Genomic DNA, 18,620 nt, shown 5'->3' with positions numbered 1-18,620 from the left:
TGGAGTTTGATGCCGTTAGTTTGTATTTCTAATATAAGTCAACATTATTTATATCAATTGAGTTTACACAAAAGACATACAAAGTTGAGTCGTTTTCAGTTTTCACTCAAATTATTCTAAAATATTAAGTTTTGATTATAATAATAATTATTTTAATTTTCTCTCCCTCTTTTTTTGGTCAATATTGCTAAACATATATCATCATCATAACAGCTATTCCGCCATTATCGGCAGGTTATTTGCTTTAACAGACAAGGTTCAACGTTCCGTGGTCCTCAGCTAGTCTCTTCGCCTTGACGTGGCAATTTTCTGTTTTTAATACCTTCCTTCAACTAGTCTCTTTCGCTCCCTCCCTCTTTTTCCTTCCACAATACTCTCTAGCACGTCCCTCATAATACAGATCCTCGTCAGCCAATATCCTAAACAGTTTCCTTTCCCCCTCTTAACAATATCTAAAATTCTTCTTTTTTGCTCCTGCTGCTAATAATTCTAACACCTAATTCGTTTTCGTTCAACACAGCTAATTCTCTCCTTTTTTCTCCATGCCAATGTTTCGAAAGTCTGCAATTTTTTCATCGCTTTTGCGTAATGTGAATGTCTCTGCCCCATAGAGTACATATTGGAATCAGTAAAACAAAATTTCAATATTTAATTGGAAGTTTGTTTAATACAAGAATTAGCTAAAAATCTGACGGTGGTTGGAAAGAAAAATCTGACGCCTTTGGAGTGTAAAAATAATTTTGCAATTCATGGTATTTCAATAATCTGTGCCCTCTGATTTTCTTTCATGCGCCTCAGGGGTAGCCTCCCCAGTTTGGGAACCAGTGAAGTGTTGGATCTGTTTTAAAAAAATATATAAACAGATTCCGAAACGTTGTGATTTAGGCATATCTTATAAATAGTGAAGCATGGACACCCATTAAAAAAATAAAGGTCATCACCTATGTTGTACGCTATCATACTTACACGACGTTAAATTATATTACATTTAGAAACATACATTGTATTTCCGTTACTACTGGTGCATTGTAGTTTATTATCCCTTATATCTATAGTAAAATTTACCTATGAAAAGCTTGAGATTTCTTAAATAAATGCAAGACTTGCAAGACTCTTGCATGCAAGAACAAGACCAAGACCAAGACTGGGTGTGCAAGACCAAGACCAAGACCAAGACCACCCCGGTCTTGGTCTCGGTCTTGCATTTGCTTATCACTAACCTATACCAGCAAAATTGTGTGATTATTTCTTTCGGACCCAGGTCATTTTTGGCGTTTCCCTACATTTTCAGTTAGCGACTTATTACTCAAAAACCATTCATTCGATTGACATGGCTAAGGCCTTGTTTTTTTAGAAAATGGATGTGGCTATCTTTTGGTGTAAGTTGCATTGCAGTGTTGCGAACGGGTGGGAAATTATTAAGGGAAATGTAGGGGTGAAAATTTACAAAAAAAATCCCTAACCGAAATTCAGATTTTTTTGTATCTAGCACCACTGCTACTATATGGGTTCAAGTCACCTAAAAAAATATTTGGTGTGTTGACAAGGTATAGTGAAATCCTGAAGTCGCTGCCTTCCATTCAAAGAGGGAAAGAAAAAATTCTCTGTCATCATAGACATGAAATTTTGACGCTTTTTACGCTTTAGAAGTAAAAATCAACAGATATGCCGGGGCTACAGCTTCTCTAATTATCCTATTGAAACTTTTTATGGTGCGTTTTGTAGGGAAAAGAGGAAGCTTTCAGGTAGTGGTACGTTTGTTCCAATGTAGCCAGGAAGAGGGTAATGATAGAGAGGAAAAGGGAAATTTTCCGAATTTTTCACCTAAAATTGGGAATTAATTGTTTTGGCTGGAAAAACTGCCATCAGACAGACGAAAACTATCTGAAAATAAACGTTAGTACTCCAAGAACATATTTTATAAGTATCATGGCGACATCTAACAAAGTAAGCATGAAATTAAATAAAAAAATATCTCATTCTACCTCAGAAATTCACCATTTTCTTACCATTTCCAGACATGGTTTATTATAAACCTCAACTGTACTTCCCCTAATTATTCTAGTGAAACTTTTTATGGTGCACTGTGTAGGCTAAGAACGAGGCTTTTAGACATTGGTACATTTGTTCGAGTGTAGCCAACAAGAGGGAAATAATAGAAACAAAAAAGGGATTTTTTCCAAAATTTGCCCCTAAAATCTGGAATTAAATTTCCTGCAGCTGGCAACACTGCTATCAGACTCACACAAACTATCTTAAAATAAGATTTGGTATTTTTATAATATATCCTACAAGTATTGTGACGATATCTAATAAAGTAAGCATATCAATAAAAATATCTCATTCTACCTTAAAAAATCACAGTTATCTTGCCAATTAGAGAACAAGGTCTAATGTAAACGTCAACTGTACTTCCCCTAATTATCCTATTGAAACTTTCTATAGTGCGTCGTGTAGGGCAAAGACGAGACTTCTAGATACTAGTACGTTTGTTCCTGTGTAGCTAACAAGAGAGAAATAATAGAGACAAAACAGATAATATTCCCAAAATTTCCCTCTAAAATCTGGAATTAAAATTTTCTGTAGCTGGGAAAACTACTACCAGACAGACGCAAATTATCTTAAATTTAACATTGGTACACCACTTATGTATCCTACAAGTTTTATGTCGGTATTTAAGGAACAAAGCTTCTAATTACCAAAAATATATTACGGTAAACAGAAAAGTAGGGAAAAACTAGAATAATCAAGTTAGAACCTGAATATGAATTTTTCGTGCGCCCCCTAATTACCCCATTGTAACGATCTGTACTTGCGTTTGTTAAGTAAGGACAAATGTTCGATTGGCATAAGTTCACTTGCACTCGAACGTATAGGTACGGATTTATAAACAAAAATTTCGATTTTTTGACCAAATTTAGGGAAATTTTAATTTTTCTAATTGGCAACACTGCGCGCAGGTTCGTCCAATTGAAGTCAACAGTTAGGTATCCATCCGAGATATCTACCTGGCAAGTCTGATACAACGAAGGTCTTTCCTGGAGATCTTTCTACAACGAAGGAAGCCACAGGAAAAAAAGAAGTAAAGGAAATTCGAAATTAGAAAATTTTCGAATTTTTGACTGACGTGAAATTTCAGAAGGAAATTCGACAACAGAAGAAAAAGAAATTAATATGATAAACTATGGTTAACCATATTTGGCGGGAATAATATACCGATATATTAATTAGTGTCCATACAGGAGCGGATTAAAAAAGCGACATACCCGTGTGTGCCACCTGAGCCACCGAGTTTCCTTTGATTACATTTTTTTTTACTACTAACCCGTGTTGTTGTTGTAGTTATAGTCTCTAATAATAATATCGTTGTTGTAAACAATAACTTTATAAGGACAATTTTCTCTCCTTTTTACTTAGCTCCAACACTGTTGGTGAGAAATGCAGGGTGTTTCAAAATGAATATCGGGGTTTTAAGTCTTCATAGTACTTATTACATTTTACGTACAATTATTAGCAATGCATCAAGTAAAAGAGCACCTCAAACAGTCTTTGCTACAAGTGTTCGATGTGAGATTCATTCGTCATACGGCACACATCTAGTTGATAGGCGAGAAAGGCCCATGAACTTTCCGCCATGGCACAAAACACATTCAATTTAGGTTAGTCTCGTTTCAACTGTACCATCTCCTGAGGATTTGCTAACGGCCAGATGCAAACATTATAAGTGTTCACATTAGCTCTTAGGTGAAATGTCGATTTACCACTGAAGACGACACGATCCAGAAAATCTTTATTGTTATGCAGCAACATTTCACTTGCGAAATTGGACGTAAACCGTTAGTCTGTAGGCTTTAGACCTGTAGGAACTGCAAACGATAAGGACGTAGTTGCAAGTGTCTCCTTAATATTCTTCACACGGACGGTTGCACTGTACAGATTCAGTCTTTATTAAAACACAAAAAGGTTTCTGCTCTCTAGTCTCCGTCTTTGCTATTTGCTCTTTCTAACGGCAGACAGAAGAAACAATGCATGTACATGCGTGGGTACAAAACTGTTTGAGTTGCCCTTTCATTTGATATAATATTTATAATTGTAAGTTAATTGTGATAGATACTACAAAGTTTCAAAACCCTAACATTATTTTTAAAACACCCTGCATTACTTCAAATTGAGTAATCCTATATTCATGTCTTGTATATACATATCATCAGGGCCGACCATAGGCAATTTGTCGCCCGTGCAATGGCATAATTTGCCGCCTCCCCCTTTCACCAGAAAGAACAAATCTTAAAAGTCATGATTTTAAGTATGCTACTCCAGCATGAACAACGAAGGGGAGGGTAAGTGCAGTTACACTCAGAAAGGCTTAAATACTTACTAAAAATGCAATCCCGTTGTGTCTGTTTTTTCTTTAAATATTAATCTATTATGTTAGTGAAATATGAAACAAACACACCTGCAGAGGAAAGATGGTAATCCTTTTTATAGAATTCAATATCGAGCTTCAATCTCAATGTATCAGTTTGCAATTCCAGTGCAACTTGCTCTTTTATTTTTATTTCTTGATTTTTCTTCTACATCTGTTAACATTAAAAAAAAAAAAAAAAAAAAAAAAAACTTGTTTCTATCTTCAATGATAAGGAACTTGTTTCTGACAAAAACGTGACTAGTTGTCATATCGAAATTGTGATAACTTACTAAATGCAACAGATATTCGTTACTATTCGAGAATTGAATTCTTGCATTTGACAAAAATCAAGCAATTTGTGCTCGAATTTATTCGAACATTTGATTTAGCATTGTCCATGTGACCTTAAATTAATGCAACCTAAACATAATTTATGAATGTAGTATTCAAATAGGTCAGCTTAGTAAATGTAACTGCCATCATCATGAAGTCTGTTTCCAACAAGAAATATTTAATTTAAATAATATACTTATGACAGATTTTGCCGGACCTTACTTGCCGCTCCATGCAAATGCACGTGTTGCATATACGGTAGAGCCGGCTCTGCATATCATATATATCTAGTCTACAAATTATTCATATATGATATTTAGAAAAATACTATTAGGCAATAGTATTAGTTTTTACCTTTAGACAAGTTATTTGAATTTTATACTGTTCGTGACATTATTTTCGTACTTATTAAAAGCCTGCTTTCACGAAAAAACAAAATTTCATTTCTGCTTTTATTTCTTAGTTGATATTGATGAAAACTGCTGAAACCCGAATTGTTAATAGGTATGCTACTCATATAAATTGTAAAATATTTGTAGCGTATCAATATCTAGCGTTTAATTTGTGTTGCATTTTGCGTTGATTACACCTACATAAAAATATTTCGTACTTAAATAGACGTAAGATGCATTACAAATGACTATTTGAAAAAAAAAACGAAATTTAGAAAAAAAACGAGAGCCAATGTTTTTTTAAAAAAAACGTACATTTCTGAAAAAATACGAACGTTTTTTTTTTCTATTTACAACACTAATTATCCGAATGTTAATAGGACTTGTAACTAATATATATTAGGTGCTTCTTGAATTAATTGGTAGCTGTTAAATTGAAAGAAACGATTTCTATAAGGCCGCATGCTGTGAAGTTAATATATGATGAGAAATGTGAAGAAAAGTTGAATCGGCTTAAGATTTCAGTGTGTTTTTTTAAATTATCTCGTTCATAAATAACGCAATTGAAAACGGCAGATTTCAATGATAAATCTTTTACAAAGCTTGGATACAACATATTCTTAAAATTGAAGACACTACATTATCATTTTCCTCTGTAATTTAGAGACGATAAATGATGAGCTTCGTGAAAGATTTACTATGAGACTTTGCTGGGAACGGAACAAAAGGTAGGTAGATCATTTCTATGTTAACTGACACTGTTTGTTTCTGACGAAAAATTTCAACTTTCCACGTCAAGATGCATTAAATAAAATACCATATTTCTATATTTAGAATACACATGGAAAAGTAAGGGTATGGCATTTAAGGCAGGAATGATATTTAAGCCAGTAAAAGACGTTTAAGAAAGGAGGCATAAGGTGAACAGTTATGGACGTTAAGCTTAGAGGGCAGAGCAAAGAACTGGAAGTCATGGGCACACATACAAGCTAAATATCTCGAATTGTTGGGTTAGCATGTTTTACATAATCATTTAATAGATGAAGAAAAGGCCTGTAGGTGTATCTTTATAGTTGCTTTACAGACTAGATTTTGGAGTATTCCGTGCATTACAATTATAAAATATCACTTTAATCTTGCGTTTTCATCGTACTTGATATTTGCAATGGTGAATTCCTCTAGAATCTTGTATCTTGGAATTGGAGCATAGGGCAAATATAATTGTTTTGAAATCGGTATATTTGAGTTAATATATTTTACCAGGTTTTTCTCCAGATCTGGATTTTTGTTGGCTAATTTTCTTTTCTTTTCTTTTTTTTATCGATTAATCTTCTTTACGTTATTTGGTAGGAGGGAAGCAAACTTGGCCAGAGCTTCCGTGTCTTGATTCTTGGAATACTCGACGAGACAAATATGAAGGTTCCAAAAATTTTGAAATTTGATCAGAGGAACATGGATAATATTGCGCTTGAAGGTGACATATGAATGAGAAGGTGCAGACTGGGCCCCGTTTTTTTTATTATTATTATTATTGATTCTTGTAGTATTCGACGAAGTGAATACGGAGATACCAAATTTTTTAAAATTTGACCGAGGAAACATGGGTAATATTTCGCTTAAAGATGATAAATCAAGGGAGAAAGCTGGGCCTCACTTTTTGGTTTCATTCCTGTGTTACTGGATGAGACAAATATGATGGTACCAATTATTTAAAAAAAAGACCGGGGAACATATGCGATATTGCACTTAAGGGTGAAAGGTCAAGGGTAGTGAGCAAACTGAGTCCCAACTTTTTTTATTTCATTCTTGTAGTACTGGTCAAGATGGTACTATGGTTCCAAATTTCGGAAATATGATCTGAGAACGAAATTTTGCAATTGAAGGTGGGAATTCACAGGGACCCAACTTTTTCGGCTTAATTATTGTAGTACTTGGCAACTGAGTTTACACAATAAATATTTATATCTACAGATATCTGGATTACTTCTGTTCTCTCGATTACTTTACAGTTAGGGCTTTGCACTCTTAGTTGATTACTATGAGTGGAGTCCACCTCAAACAAGCAAACCAGAGGCATCCACTCACGTGCTCAATCTCTTTTATACAAATATTATTTTATTTTTTACTTTCCTTTCACTTTTTCGTAACTTTTACCCCATCACATTATTTCATTTTTAAAATTGAATGATGTATGTATATACGTTATTCAATTAAATGCTGCAAGTTTTTTTTTAGAATATAATCGTAATGATCCTTCGTTAAATAACAGTCTGATTGGTTCGTGTATATTGCTTGCTGAATGATGTAAAATTGGCCGAAAGTGTTCAATGCAGATGGAAGACCCAGAAGCAAGATCAAATATATCGGCAATTATTTGGAAATCGATAGCTCTCCCAAACCTTCTTGGCTAATGAAGGAACGGTTTTCTACTTACACCTCTCAAAGGTATTTCTAATTAGTTTGAAAAATTGTTCCTCATTATCTTCGAACAGGTTGTTTTCTGCGTATATTTCAATCCTCTGTTCCCATATTTTTTTATTGTAAGAAGCGTCCAGAAATAAGCATAATCTTCATTCTTGAATAAAGCAATGATTATGGCATTAAACAGTCAGTTTCCGTTAAGTCAAGTTTAACTATTGAAAACGAGGGATAAAAAAATCCAAATTTTTATGGCTATAATTTGTTAATAGAGTTTAGTGGTTTGAATTTGCTGCTTGTCGTGCATATATTCTAAAATCTAATCTATGAACCGCAAGGAAGACATACGTACATTCATAAAGCCAACTGTTGTTCTATTTCTTTGAATGCATTCAAGGAACTACTTGAGTGGTTGAGAATTTAATGTTTTGTCAAGTCAACCTTCCGAAAACTACAGATTCCGGTTCAGATAATGGTGGTGGAGGAACATTAGTTGTACGACGTGAATGTGGCTGCCCTGCTTGATGTTTCTCATGTAGTCAGGATCCTTTAGCGGAGTCTTCATTTTCAGATCACTGTTATTCACTTGATATGATACCCCGACTACTGAGTAATCAGTTTCCTGAAATGTTGTATCTGCATGTGTTGCAGAGATTTTTTGCTCCAAGTACTTCTGGATATGCATATTCGGATGCCAATCAATGATTTGTGAAAGCATGTTTCCACTCATAGTCAGATCCCATAAATGATATTTGTTTATTTCTGAAATAGACGTATTAGACTGCATAGGAAGAAGAAAATTCGATATGTTTACCTTTCTTATTTAGCTACTCATGCAACTATTTCATGTATGGACGAAATTCTCATCACATTCACTCTGTGATAACTGTTACAATATTAGTTTTAAGCTTTCATTTTTCAATTGGGAAAATTAAGAGGACGAATGCTTCTTTGTGATTAATTTTATGATAGTCTTTCAGGTTACTATTTAGATTCATGTTGCTACATCCATTCCACCGATCTGAGAGCTCCTTCGTGCCTAGGTGGTTAGCGTACGCGCCTTTGGCGCCGGAGACCCGGGTTCGATTCCTGGTGGGAGCTCATGTGGTTCGGATTCCACGTTAATCAGCAGGTCCACGTCTCATATAGCCTCGCTGCTAAACGGGACGTTAAACTCAAAATCAACTCAACTCCACCTATCTGTGTACATGCTTGATCTATTTTCAACTTTTTCACATATTACTTGTTCGAGAGTTTCAGAAACTTGGCATCTGAATACTTTGGTCAAGTGTTTACCGAAGTCTCTTTCAAATCCTGCGATTACTATCTATAACGTTAGTCTTTTCAAAATTCGGTCTCATTATTTATTTCGTCATAGCTTCTCTTTCTGATTTGCAAATCTACACTCTTTCCGGAGATAGGGTATCCAATTTGTAACAGATTTAGGACCGATGAGAATTTCCTGACTAATCTTTATTCTTTGTAAGCATCGGTACTTGAATCCAAAGGTAAATAACGTGTCCCCAGGATTAAAAGTACTTTATCACCCATCGTCTTGCAGAGTAGTGACCACTCTTAGATAAGAGTTCGTAATAGAGTTATGAATTTCCTACAGGGGTAAGGAGTAGGTCCATCTAATTGACTCAGATTCTTAGCATTAGTGCAGTACCATTTCTGAGAAGATTCTGATTCTCTGTTTCTAAATTTCTTCTTTAACATGTTATGGTAAGCACTACAATACGTATCAGTGACCATGTAAACATTTTTTAAAATTGACTCTGCATCATACTTTTCGGAACATTCATCTCCACAGATGAGAAAGAGAGAAGAGAAAGAAAGAGGTATAATGCCTATAACATCTATTTGATGCACTAAATAACCATTCTCGATTCACAAGGCAGGTAAGAGAGGAGCAAGGAGATCTAAAAATCTGAACTTTTAAAAAATGTCATAGAGACAGCCGAAAATATTATTATAAGTATCAATTTAATAATGTATTTTTTTCTTAATTTTAGTATATTTATCTCAAGTTTAGTATTCTTGAGCATCCTAACGTCTCTATCCAGAATTACAAGATAAGGTAAGCATTTTCCTTTCAAATTTTAAAATAAAAATAATGAGTTTTCCGACAAAGATCCGAACCGACAACCTTTCCATTATCAATTCAAAATTCTACCTTTTTTGTATATCAGAATAGGAATACATCTGTGTTACAAGTTTCAAGTTAAATACAGATGTTACTTACATTAACATGGTAACAGCAGAAATATGTACTGAAGAAGTATAAACATTGGTAAAATTAATAAACAGCATTTATATAATTAGCAAAATATTTCTTTTGAGAATTCTTGGGAACTAAAAACATTTTAAGGTGTAACGTGGTTATGTACCTATTAGAAGTTAAAGCAACGTAAGTTTAAAGTAATGTATCTAGAGTCATTATGGTTAACCACAATCATATGATAGTTCTTATTCTTGTAAAAGAATTGTAATCTAAAAAGCGTAACATGTTCTGAATCGTAATTATACACGAATCCATTCGTAATATGCGACGTATAACAAATACATAAATCTTCCAAGTAATGCCCCCGTAAACAAGTCGGTTTATTGGTAGTTCTCATTTTGCACAGGTTGCTGTACTGCTGATTCTTACATCATACCTACGATAATTTGTCTGGAAAATATTGTATGTAACTTTGTACCACAAACTTCGTAAATGGAACTTAAAAATTTTGCATTTATATTATACCACAATTGCATCCAAATTCGTAAAAGAAACCTAAGTTGCGTTTGTAAGGTAAATACTTTACTGACTAACAGTGGGAATATAATTATTTAACACACTAATACATCCATAGGAAATTGATATGAGTGTGTCATTGAGATGACGATACAGTTTAAACCATGATCTAAAGTCTAAAGGAGCTTGCAGGTGTATGCTTTAAACAACTGCTGATGAGTGCTGCAGTGACTGAGTTAGAAAATTCACATAATAACGTGCATGATCTATTGAGTTGACATTGTCTTCTTATGTCTGATGTTTGAATACAAATTTGTAGTCCAGGGCTGTGTCATATGAGACGTTGACAGGTTATTGACACCATATGAAAAAATAGCATCTGACTTTTAAATTTTCCTAGTACATTTGACGGAATAGGTAAAATATGTAGCAAATATCACAATAAACTAAAAGCATGATGTTTTATGAAAGCTTTTCGCGCATAGCTATAGCTCGTGTTTTGTTTATGTATAATATTTACTTATTTCTGATATGATCTGATAACAGTTAGATTCTATTGCTTCTTGAATGATCTGTTTCCAAGTGATTCCTAGTAATCTAAGTTCATTAACCACAGTAAAATTATATGTATATAGCCTACATCCCGTACATTGAGAAAAAGAAATTTAGTTTTCTGTTTGTCTAGTGAAACTCCTGTAATTTCAACATATTTGGTAAGATGGTTAACTACTGCATTCAACTCTACTTACGAAGTAACTGCAAAAAATTAACATCATCGATATAAAAGTGTGAAAACAATTATGTTGTCTCAATTTGCACTCTCATTAGTAAAGTTTGAACTTTGAGTACCAAGGAGAACGTACCCAACTGAACAACACTGAAGATAATGGACATTCCTGGGTTAGTCCTCTGGAGATGTGAATTGGTTGCGATAGTCCGTCTTCTTATTGTATTTACCTTTACCGCCACCGTACGCTTATAATATTGACCTTGCACCATCTGAATAAAGCTTCCACCCAGACCAAAACAGGATGGAACTTTGAAGAGATATTCATTACTGACGCAATGATAGGCTTTCATAAAATCTACAGATAGAATAGCGACATGACTATCACGATGAGATTCTGTGAAGGCTATTAGATCTCGAATGTTACTCAAAACCTAATATATAGAGTTTTGTTTTCCATGACCATATTAAGATGGAGACAGTTGAGTTGATTTTGAGTTTAACGTCCCTTTCAGCAGCGAGGCTATATGAGACGGTACCTACTGATTAACGTGATTAACTGATTAACGGTACCTACTGATTAACCACATGAGCTCCCACCGGGAAACGAACCCGGATCTCCTATGCCAAAGGCACGTATGCTAACCGCTTAGCCATGCAGGAGCTCTGAAATGAGACGATATATTCTCTAAATGTTTTGCTAAATTTCAAGCCAAGAGTCGTTAACAATTTATAATCGATAGTTAAAAAAGTAATAAATTCATATCGTTATCGTTGATATTACATGCACAGGAACTTCTTGATGAAGCAACTGTTATACCTTGCTTCATTGCTCTACCTAACTTAAAGTTTCGTTTGAATTCATTGAATGTGCTTGTGAAAAGTTGCACGAAAACTTCATTGAAAGTTATGTTAAATTCTGCCAAAATGAATCTACCTGTATACTAGCAGATTTATTGCGTTTGGGACCTAAATTAGAATAAAATAGAACTTTATACCTTCTAAAAATGTAGAACTTAATTCATTGGGATCTTTCTCAGTTAATATGTAAGGGATACCACTGGCGAGTACATCCAATAAGAGATGTGATAGTGTGTTTAGAATATAAATTGGAGCAAAAAGTAAAGAAACAACTCACAATTTCACTGACGCTATAGGGAAACCCATATGAGTACTGAATTTGTTATTAATTTTTCTTTACCTCTGCGACGTTCTTGTAGAGTTATCTCTAAAGTTACACCTTTAGAATTGTAGATTGATTCTATTTTAGTGAGAATAAAATATTCTCTCATCTCTTCAATGATAATAACGTTTTGATTTCTTACATATTGTGCCTTCATGAATTATTCTTGAATTAATACAGGAATATATTCTTCATCAATTCGATTGGTATATTGTCTATCCCGGTTGCCTTTCCATTCCTTATCTCGGATATAGCTTTCTGCAACTTATCCCGAAGAATACTAAATCCTTCATCATCACGCCTACTTCATTTTCTACTTCAACATCTAGGCCACACAGTCTATCACTACTTTGATATAAGTCCTCAACATATTCTTTCCATCTTCCTAAGACTTCGCTTCTCATGCTGACTACCTTCTTATTTTCTACTGTTTTGTAATATTCCCTTTGTTTCCTCCTAAGTTCCATAGATTTTACTTTCTTGTATTTCCTCATATTCCCAATTTTTTCTAATACTTCTATGCTTCGCATTTTCTTTTGTAAAATTCTTCCTTTCTTCTGTCTGTTTCCCTTCGCAACTCGCTTAACTTTCTGTACATCTTTCTGCCCTCTTCTGTATCAACCTGTTTCCACGTCTTCCTTTTCCCCATTTTCTGCAACATCTGTTCTGTAACCCACGGTTGCTTAGCCGCTTTGTGTTTGCGGTAACTTACTGTTTCTTCTGCAGCCTGCTGTATGCAAAGTTTAATATGTTCCCACTGTCTGTTACTACTTGCACCTATCTTTCTCTCGTTTGAGTATTTTTCTTCGAATTTTTCAACGAAAAGATTTCAACCCCTTGTTGCCTACGTTGCTACATTTCCGTCAAAGATCGAATCCCGAGCCCTTACTGATTACACTATGGCAACACTTCATTTGACATGAGGCCACTTAACAAGAGAAAAGAAAGTATATCCATTGATATTTTAATTTAGCACACAATACTGTAACTTGCGTTAAATATTTCTTTTGTTTTTCAATAGGTATTTTACCAGTAACTTTTATGAGTATGTAGATACAAAAATAATTTCTCAAATTGTTTTACAAACTCAAAGAAATCAACTTTTATATGATATGAGTTTCTGTTTCAAATAAAATGTTCGTTCAAAAATAATCGTCAATAACCTATATAAAAGAGATCATTCAAACACTAATTCGAGTAAAACCAAATTAAATTACTTGTGAATTCATTTTATAAATCATCTGGGTATTACTGGAAAATTAGTATATTCCATATTGTCCATTCAGAACCACACTGTGGATTACCAGTAGTCCACGGACAACTTTTTTGAGAAACATAATAATTTACATTGAAAGTAAGTTGAAAATTGTTACTACAATGTTACTGCATACCAGGAGAATTTTAAAAACAATAGTTACGATTTATAGTAATAATTATATATTTTTATTCTGCAGTAGCCTGGACTCCCTCCTGTCCTTCAAACTTATCAGACTCATTGGCATGACAAGTTAAATAACGTCGCTTGTTCTTAAACTTCTTTGAGCAACTCCTTAATTAACATATTAAACATTAACTATTTCTGTCTTCTGCGAACAAATAAAAATCTTCTCATGAGGGGTTGAATGAACTCACGAGGGAAGGGCGTAATGTCACTCAGAGATAATTGCACCAAATATGGTGTAGGACATGACCAACATCACGGCAGTAGTGTCACACAAGCAGTGTTGCCATCCAAACACAAACTTATAATTTTTTAAATAGAACGTATACCATTTTATGACATTAAAACAATTGGCATAAAACATGAAAGAAAATAAGCAAAAGCTGGGTTATCAGTGTTCCCAAATAAGGGAGATATGATGATCCGAATTTGAGAAATTATGGGGTCCATACAGAGAAACGAACAATTGTACAACAACAACAAGACTTCAGAAGGAACAAATATACAGTAGGGAGTAAACTACAGCATGCACAGCATCCAGTGACTAGCGAGCTTGATACAGGATTCACTCAAAAAGGGCACATGTTAGAGTAGCCGTAGAAAGAAGTCCCATGTGATATAATGCGCAAATGTGAAGAACAAGTCTTCCTGTAGCGCAGGAATTCCAATGGCGCAGCAATTCCAATAGCGCAACAATTCCAGTTTGTGTGGAATCGGTATCTCTAACAATTCTCGAGAGCTATAAAACAAACTGTCTTGAGGTTGCAGCACAGCATAAGTCCTGCATGCCTTCCAAACCACAGAAACGACGGTGCAGCTCCTGAAAACAGTACAGAAAAGCTGTGGTACGAAAGGTAACAAATCTGTGACAAGAAAGTATGTCAGAATCGATTCGCAAAGATTAATGACATGTGATAGGTGTCAGCCGAGAGTATAAGAAACGTTGGCATGTGAGACAACGATGAAGATGAAACACACTGCATTTAGGTTACCAGTAATATACAGGCGCATACACCAACACATACAACAGGAAAGCCATGTATAGTATGGCAAAGTGCGTACATTTCTCGTCCTAGGCGAACACTCGATATGACATATCAAAACCGTTAGTCATTGGATGCTGTGCATGCTGTGGTTTACTCCCTACTGTAGGGGAGACCGGGGACAATAGTAACGCGGGTCAGTTGTAACATTGGTCATTACTTGTAGAAGTGAGTTTCGAAATATTGTTTTTAGATGTAATTGGAGTCACTCATGCTAAATGTATGTCGGAACAAAAAAAGAGCGTCGTCAGTAAAGCGGGAAGACTGCACAAGGAGAAACGTGATTTTGACGGAGGTAAGTAAATTTTTAACTGACTTGTTTTTATTTTCTCTTGATATATATGCGTTTACTGTTAATAAATACCCTCTGTGTGTGTAATCTATGTTCTTTCCTTGACAGCGTGGATATTGTGTTTCATGCTTTAACTCCATGTAATTATGAGAAATCATGGTATTTATCACTGACCATTGAACGGGTACAAATGTAACATGGCGATCAGGGCCGATTGTACCATGATAAAAATAAACTAGATGTGACCGAAGACAATACAAATTATGTAATTAATAAAACAAAGTAAATATTAAGTATGCTTTTCGGGACCACAAGTACGTAGGGGTGGGGACCGACCCCCCTTAAATCTTTGGCGCCCTTACTGTATGTCATTATGGTTATTATAGGGAAAGATAGTACTTTCACCCCATATTTCATTATGGGGCCTCCCCTAACTTGTTTATACCCCTCAGAAACGTTTGTGGCTGGCTGCGGATCAGTGCTTTTCGATGTTGTATCAGAATAGGTAAATGTTTCAGTATGCCCTTTGTCAAATAAGTTTCCTTTCTGATTCATCAGAAATAATCAACAGTGTCTGTAACTTTTCACTTGTTTTACTTAATGTCTCTCGCACACTACCGCTTCATCTGTTCGCGTCGTTGTGCGATTGATTGTCTATAGGGGTTACAAATGCATTGTAGGTGTCTATTAGTACAATATCATTAGGACTTGAATCAGTAGCGTAACATAGGGTAGGTAGGGTATGCATTGCCTAGGTGTGCAGTACGCTTGGGTAATGATGAAGCTGATTCGCAAATTCGACATTCCTAAAATAAATTTTGAAACTAAGGACTACATTGACATGATCGACTGGCAGACAACCCAGACAATCCTACCACCAGTCTTGAATGACATAACATCCGATCTGCAAGCTGCTGCAAGAAGTTCCAACTGAATGGTCATTCGCTGACTTCATGCCACACCCAAGCTGAATGGTCATTCGCTGACTTCCATGCCACACCCAAGCTGTGGAAAGAACTGTATAACTACGGTAGTTACAGAGGCCTCCAGGAAAGTTCGCGGTCATGAAAACCGTGACGGCTTCATTCGAGCTACCTTGAAATCCAGAAAGAGTATGCCATCATTCAGGTTCAAGGGTCAGTATAAAATGTGGGTTTGAAACCTTCGCGAAAAATTTTTAGAATCCAGAAATTGATAGTCCATAAGCTGTATAATGTATACGTTTATTTTTCTGTTTGGTAAAACATAAACATTAGACCTAAACATTCTAATCTGTCAGGTACTTGTATAAATGAAACATGTGAAACCTAATAAACGTGTAGTTATAAAATGTTGCTGCTTTACTTGAAACAAATGAATTATTGTGATTGAAAGAATATGGTTCTTGTACTAGTAGAAAAAATAGGCAAGTTCAGGACAACTGCCAGAAGAGAAAATATTATCCCAGGGTCTTGAAACTTTTTATAATAGTTAAATATATATAAATGGAACTTTTCATTACTACCATGAAAGATGTTATAATAAATATATAGTATTAAAAAATTTAGAAAAGGTAAAAGTTTTGAATTTTTCAACGAATTTTCAAACTTTTATATATTTTCTATTTTTTAACAAATTTTCGAAACTTCAGAGACATTGCCAGAACAGATGATATTATCCTAAGCTTCTGAAATTTCTCAGGAGTAATACCTGCATACACAACTTTTTCGCATTACCGCAAAGGGATCCTCAAACTTTCGATTATTTCGACCCTCCTATTGGCGAAACTGTTACACATTAATATTTTTTACAATAAATGTATGGTTTTGATCAGTGAGTAGTTTAAACCAGATTTTTATATTTATTTTTATCATTAGCTAAGGATTATTTGGTTTCACCATTTTCATTGAAACAGCTAGACATTATAGTCGATCCAACTTTAAAGGTCAGACACTTGGTGGGGGGGGGGGGGGCTTCATTAAAAACAAATAAATAAGTGTTTCAATATTTTCGAAAATTTGCTCCTAAAGGGGAAAGAGATATCGTTTGTGCAACATTCAAATTTTTCTTTCTTTCTTTCTTTTTTTTTTTTCAGAAAAGTGCTGAATGTAAAGGTTTGCTTAAGTTGGATCTGTAGAATTTGGTATACAACATCTCAATTAAAAGCAAGGAAGTACGTGCTTCAGTGTTTTTAAATATTCCCTCACAAAGGGTGGAAACTTCCTTTTTTATTCAGAAAATGTCAATCTACAGATGCTCAAGTTGGAGGTATTAAATTCGGTATATAAACTCTTAATTAAAAGTAAGGACATAACTGTATCAGTCTTATTAAAAATTCTGTCCCAAAGGATGAAAGATCATTTCTATAATATGCAAACTTCATTTCTTTATTCACAAAATGCCCAATTTAAGGATGCTCAAGTTATTTTTTTTTTTAAAAATAGTTCTCCTTTCTTTAAAGGATTGAACTGCATACAATAAAAAAAGTTCAAGGAAACAGAAAAAGTATTTTGAAATTGTCGAAGTACTGATAAATAAAAAGTGAGTTTTTTGAAAATTATAATGTTAAAAATAGTCGGTATTTGGGTGATATATATATAGATAGATAGATAGATATAGATATAGACAGTGGCGTATTTAGGAACTTGTTTCGGGGAGGGCTATGCACAATACGAGAATAAGCATTTATATTTTTCCGTTTGGGTGCCGACAAATTTTAATGAAGTTGTGAATGTAACAAATTTATTTCGGGGGGGTTTGACCCCGATAGTCGCCCCCTAAATACGCCACTGGATATAAATATAGATATAAAGTGGTTGTGTGTAGGAGAGGGCTTCGATACATTAAAAATATAAAAGAAATATTATACAATAGAATGTACCTGCGTATGTCAACAGTAATAATAATCGTAATTTGACGATAAAACTACACTTTTTTGCTATGACTGTTGTTCCATTACTAAATGTACTCTTTTAGTCCGAAGAATTGACAATATCATTCAAAACCTAATGAGGCAAAATGGCGCTAACCGTCGTTATACACAAATAATATATATATATATATATATATATATATACAGATTTGGATAATTAGTCCAGATTTGGATAGTAGAGACTAATTATCCAAATGTTTATAAAATACATATAAACGTGTGACAAAGTCAGAAAAAACGAAAGAACCGAATGAAAAACAGTTAAAATAGTTTACGTTAGAAAAATAAAATGAGTCATTTCGACTCATATCGTCCTTCAATTGTTAATATTATCCACCTCTATGGTAAGTACAAAAAGACTTACTTTATTTGAAACTTGATTTAATTTGATTTTGATTCTCTTTAAGATTACATATACGGGAGGCGGACACATAAAGTACGTAATAAGCAAACGAGATGATAAACTCTGAAATACATTGTTTGTCCACACAGTAAATGGGAGACGCTTGCAATTGTATTCCTTATATTGTATTCATTATATCTTGCATTTGATTATACTGTCGCCATATCATCTGAGACTTTCTAGTTCTATATTATGCCAAAGTATAAAAACGTTTATTCTATGTCTAATTATAGATTAGTTGTTTATAGGAACAATCCACGAAAATTCAATTTATTTATCAAGTTGTTTTAGCATTGTATTGATTATACATTTGACATTATTTTTGTTAC

The sequence above is a fragment of the Thermobia domestica genome, chromosome 15 (assembly GCF_964235325.1).
Source record: "Thermobia domestica chromosome 15, izTheDome1.hap1.1, whole genome shotgun sequence".
Lineage (NCBI taxonomy): Eukaryota > Metazoa > Arthropoda > Insecta > Zygentoma > Lepismatidae > Thermobia > Thermobia domestica.
This window is presented reverse-complemented; position numbering follows the sequence as displayed.